This window comes from Desmodus rotundus, chromosome 10, assembly GCF_022682495.2.
Source record: "Desmodus rotundus isolate HL8 chromosome 10, HLdesRot8A.1, whole genome shotgun sequence".
NCBI classification, from domain to species: domain Eukaryota; kingdom Metazoa; phylum Chordata; class Mammalia; order Chiroptera; family Phyllostomidae; genus Desmodus; species Desmodus rotundus.
The window spans coordinates 11,032,416-11,038,570 of record NC_071396.1 but is presented as its reverse complement, the minus strand read 5'-3'; positions in this window follow the sequence as shown (position 1 = coordinate 11,038,570).

The window sequence follows — 6,155 nt, the reverse complement described above, 5'->3', positions numbered from 1 at the left end:
GCTTCCTGGAAGAGGTGGCGCAGGAAATGAGCATTGAGAAAGTGACCATTACGAAAGAGAACACAATGAACAAAGATAGGAAGGGGAGACAGAAGGAATCTGGCCTTAGTGGTTGACCAGTGCTGGCTCCTCTGCTGGCCATTCAGGAATTTCCAGATGTCAGACCTTTGGTAGCCTGCACCTGGCCAGAGTGGGGTAGACCGAAGTACAAGCCCCCTTGCACACAGCAAAGGTGGGTTCCCACCTGGTGGATTTAGCCAATAGCCATGTTTCCTGTTACCTATTTCTTGAAATAAAACACGAGGGAAGTGGGGAACCGAGATGGGGAGCAGGCCTTCCATCGGTCACTGAGTGACCGGACCGTGACAATGGCCTCGTGTGGACTGCACAGGTGCAGTCAGAGGCAGGCAGGAGCATTTGTAACGTGCAGGAAACTGTCAGCCTGTCCCTGACACTCTGTGAACTCCGCAGTTAGGGTGAGAATTTGGGAGGGACGTTCTGCCAACAGCCTTTGCGATTTTTCCATGTCATTGGTCAGCTCTTCTCTTGCAAGGGCAAATGCTTGATTTGAAAGCTTTGTTTTTTCAAGTGGCTCTCAGCCCAGGGTAGGAGGCTGGATAAAGAGCCAAAGGCCCAAGTCCCAGTCCTGTGTCTGCCACTTAGCTGCTGTCCGACCCTGGACAAGTCGCAGCCTCCCTGGGCCTGCGTTTCCCCACTGGTGAGTCTCGAACAAATGAGGCCACCGGCATGCAAGTGCGCTCTGTCATGGCGCAGCCCTGCTCCCTGCCAGTGACATGAGCCGTGACAAGATATTCCCCTTGGAAAGAGTCTTAACCGAAACCATGTGCCAGCTAATAATATAAATGTTTGCACTCCGTCCTCTGTCAACTTTCTGTTCTGCCTGTGGGTTCTGGGCCATGTGGAAGGTCCATATGCACAAGTACGTGAGCCGTCTGGGCACAGAGGCAGTGACGGATGTGTCCCCACGGTGGATTTTTCAGTCCGTAACCAGACTGTGGGAGTGTGGGTGTGTTGGCTGGGGATGGGGACGCTTTACAAACAGGAGTTTGTCACCAGGGGCTTCCAACCTCTTTGATGCCGTGGTCTGGCTGTCCCGCGTGGTTGGACATGTGCTTCTATGTAAGAGGCTTCACCTGCAACACGGAAGTCGGACTCTCCTTCCAAACTGTAGTTCCTGGTGGCCAGGACGGCGGCGAGTTCTCTGGAATTCTTCTGTTTCTCATGTGCCGCCGGCCTGTCCATGGTCGAGAGGTCTAGCCTAACACCCAGCAGTGACGGGCGTCCTGTTAGCATGGTGTCCCTCCGGGCTTTCGGGGACTTGTCCACCTACCACCACTGCATCACAAATTACCCCCAAACTTGGTGTCTTCGAACAACAACATTTGTTTTGCTCAGAGCTGGGTGGAGACAGCTTGTCTCAGTTCCACGTGGCTTCAACTGGCATGGCTCGCAGGTGGGAGCTAGAATCACTTGAAGGTTAACTTACTCTATGTTAGGTGGCTGATGCCGGCTGTCAGCTTGTCTAACTGCTCGGCCCCTCCCTGTGCCTTGGGCTGCCTTCCAACCTGGTGGCTGGTTCCCAAAGGTGAGTGTCTTGTGAAGAGAGAGACAGATAGAAGTCATATCACCTTTCAGGACCCAGCCTGAGAAGAGTCATTTATTTCTACCATGTTTTGTTGATGGAGGCTCTTGCACAGTAGCCCCACAGCCCAGTTTCAGGAGGAGGGGAAATAGACCCCCTGTCTCGGTTTGGGGCATGGCAGTCACTGTCACTGAGCCACTTGGGGAAGAGACATTCTGCCACGGGGATTCTTGTCATGCGATGTGGTGGGGTCTCCTGGAAGATTTTATTGCTTTACATTTTAAATTGTGATTGGCGTACTTAGGGCTATCTCAAATGGTGAACTTCAGATTTCTTGCTCTTTGACTGAAATGTTTTTTTTTTTTAAAGATTTCATTTATGTATTTTTAGAGAGTGGAGAAAGGAGGGAGAAAAGAGAGGGAGAGAAACATCAATGTGTGGCTGCCTCTTGCGTGCCCCCTACTGGTGACCTGGCCCACAACCCAGGCATGTGCCCTGACTGGGAATCGAACCGGTGACCCCCTGGTTCCCAGGCCGGCACTCAATCCACTGAGCCACACCAGCCAGGGCGTGAAATGTTTAAGATGAAAACAAAAATTCTTAATAACATTATGGAGAAAACAAAGCCCACATTCATATGCTTTTATTAAAAATATTGTTTGTCAGGAATAAAATAAGATTCTTGTTGTTTCTGCCAGCACAGGGCATGAACTTACATTGGTATTTGTTTCTGGCACTGGTGGGAGACCTGATTTTTCAAGAGCTTTCCAAAGAAATGCTTCTCTTGCCGTCTGCACACGCATTTCCATCTGTTCGTGCCTGACTCGGGAGGTGGTCCAACTTCCTTCAAGGTCATTGGAAGCAAACTTCTGTTGCATCTCAGTCAACACTTCACTTGGTAAAATTACTCATAGAATCATTGGATGAGTACACGTCTGTGAACTTCAACCAAAAGCTCTCTTGGATCTGTCTACAGCTCCCCACTGACAAGAAGGCAGCATTTCAGCGACGTCCACAGACACGCTCGTGCAAACAAGAGCTCTGGAAAGCACGGAAATCTAAACTAATCAACTCACGAGACATGGTCAAGATTGGCTGGCTCCGCTGCATTTGCCTCAAAGGTAAAACCAAACCTTCGCTCTGTGCCTCGAAAAGACACCATGAAATGGGGAGAGGGCTGTGTATGTCACGGACACTGTGTGGCTTGGGAATGCATTTTATTGAACATTCCCACCCTTAATCTCCTTGAACGAGAGCCTGTCCCCAGTTTTCCGGTCCCCATCCTGGTAGAAGCCTCCGTATCCCATGCCTCGTCCAACCCCCCAACTAGGTTTTCTGTTCCTTCCTCCAACCCATCCTCTGACCCCGGGGGTCCTCAGGTCCAAGGCCTTCAATGGCTACGAATTCAAATGTACATTTATTTTACTTTATTGAAGCTATTGGGGTGACATTGGTTAATAAAATTATATGGGTTTCAGGTGTACAATTCTCTAATACATCATCTGTATATTGTGTGTTCACTGCCCCATAAAATGTACATTCCTGCATGCAGCATGAAAGGCCCTTTCTACCTGGCCCCAGCCTGCGTTCCAACCTCATCGCCTCTAAAATGCACATCCTACTCCAAGGTGAACCTCTGGGGGCTCCCAAAACAAGAACCTGCACTTTCATTTTTGTTATTACGCCTCTGCTCCTGGCATTCCATCAGCCCGGAGTGCTCTTTGCTGGGCCTGTTTGAATCCTACCTGCTTTTCAGGACCACTACGGCCCTATGTGCGGCCTCCCCGACCCCTGCCCCGGGTGGGGTTTCGCCCTCCTCTGAGCTGTTCCTTACCGGCGCCTCTCTAGTTGCTCACACTTAAATAGCTATTACATAAGGTAGGGAATGTAAGACAATGTCCTCACATTCACTTGTGAGACCAGGAGTTACTGGTGGACGTGTTTGATCCACCTTTGAAGCCGCCCCAGCTTCTAGCCCAGCCTTTGACACACAGACTCAAACTCAATGTTTCCGTCTCCACGCTCACCCCTCCTGCTCCGTCCTGATCTGTCCACTCTGTTGCCGATGCTGTCCTTGCGCCGACCTCACAGCACCGCCGCCCCACCAGCCGAGACCTTTCCTGTTGCTCCTTCCTTTGCAATCCTGCACTTGTCTTTTCATTGCATCCCCAGTGCCTCGCTCCCTCCTTCCTCTACTTTCCTCTGCCCCAAGCTTTTGTAATAGGCCCCGCTGAGGCCTTCTGGCCTTCGGCATCTGTCTTCAAACTTATCCGATAAAAAAGCACTGGCTGAGTGAATATATCCACCTGAGCTGCTCTGTGCCAGGACCCTCCTTTCATTCCCGAAACTTTGGATCATTGCTGGTTGCTCTTTACACAAGTCTGAATGCTTTGATTTGGCTGCCGAGTGGCCTCCCTAGTGTCACCCTTTTCACTGATGGAGAGGTTGTGGGGGAGAGACCTTGAACTGAGATGGATGTCAGAATGTTTCCCACTGAGAGCCACGAGCCATCGTTGGGTCGGTGGGTAGCAAAATGTACTTAGTGGGTCATAACATACATCTATTGCCATGGGTTGGATTAGAATGGCATCATCAGAGTACACAGCAGTACAGAGCATGTAGTAAAATCATCATCTGCTAAAACGCGTGTTCCGTTTACACACACACAGGGTCACGATGCAGCTCTTCTTGTGGCTCATGTGAAAAACCTGCGAAAACCACTGGTTTGTCCAAATCCCAACCTGTTTCCTATTTTCTAAACCTTCTCTTTGCAGAAAGACAGGTCCCCAGGTATTTGAAGACTCTCCTGAAACTTCTCTGAACATCTGTGGGCCTGACTGCCCTGTGTAATTACGCTGCCAGGCTTGGGCCATGTGACCCGGCCCTCCTCCCACTGGACAGCGTCACTCGGTCCGCCTACTGAAGAGCTCTGTCCCATGCGCTCCTCCTTACTCAACTACTGTCTCCGTTGCTTTTACCAGCCTGAAGAGATGCATAATTAAGCTCCATGGCAACCAGCAAGATAGGAAAGCAATCATCTAATTTTTGATATCACTTAATAAAAGGGCAACAAATGATGCAAGGAAAAGGACAGATAATACTACCCAATACGCGTGAGGGCCAGAACCAAGATAACCTATTAACCATGGAGCCCTCGAGTGTTTGAGCTTGTAACTATCACTACTTGGGTCTGGGGGTCCAGGATGGTGTCTGAAGTGCCCAAGGCGTTAGTATGTGGCCCTTATGCCTGAAAGCAGACCCCCCCATCTCGCATCGTGATCCACCTCCAAGGGTCATTAGGCATTTGGCAGTTCCTGCTGTGTCTGCAGGAAAGGAAGGGATGGAGAGAGGCAGGGCTGGGTCTGTTGGGACAGCGCTGCACAGCCAATGAGGAGAATACCTAGTCGAGTCCCGCTTCCTTCTCTCACTACACATGGACTTGAGCGAGTCATTTGGAGTGTAAGCACCAATTTCTCTTTCCTTGAAATGGAAGGTGAAAAAGGATTTGCATTGTTTATGGAATTAAGATTAGTTAAAATCATACAACCCAACTATACACGGCAAACTCACTTTAGATCGAAGGGCATGCGTAGGCTAAAAGTGAAGAGACAGAAAAAGATGCTTCGGGCCCATGGTAACCAAAGGAGAGCAAGGGAGGTTATACCTACATCAGACAAAATAGACTTTAACTCAGAAACTCTCAAAATGGCCAACAGAGGACATTATGTAATAATAAAAGGCCAATCCACTGGGAAGAAATAACCATTATAAATATATATACACCCAACATTAGAGAACCTAAACATGGAAAGCAAACACTGCTGGAACTGAAGGAAGAATTACACAGCGATACAACACTAGGAGACTTCAGTACCTCTCTTTCAATGGTGGACAGAACATCCACACAGATCGATTAGAAAGCCCAGGGCTTGAATGACACCACAGACCACGGGGACCTAGCAGACACACACAGAACACTCCGCCCAACAGCAGCAGATCCTCACGGGTCCATCTCTTATGGCCTAAATGGAGTGACACTAAAACTCAACAGCAGAAGGGAAAACGAAATGTTCACAAATAGCAGAAAGCAAACAACAAACTGTTAAATAGCCATCAAGTCAAAAAAGAAATCAAAGAGGAAATTAGAAGACACCTCACACTCACACACACACACACACACACACACACCCCCAAAATCACAGCCTATCAAAATGTGTGGGATGTAGCAAAAGCAATACTGAATGGGAAACCTATTGGGATAAATGCCTCTATTTAAAAGGAAAAAAGATCTCAAATTTACAAACCTAACTGTAGACCCCAAGAAGCTAGGAAAAGCTTCTGCAGGGGCAGGGATTCGGTGAAGATTAAAGGAGAGGATGTATATAAAAGCCCCTGATTATTTCCCTTCCTCTTCCAGCAAGGACCTTTCCGGGTTTTTTTTTACTGTGACTCCTCATTTTATTTGGGCCTCCTCTATTTGCAAATAACTGAAACCAACTGGAAGCAGCTTAAACAGGCAAGTATCCTGGAAAGACACAGGGGCATCCCACAG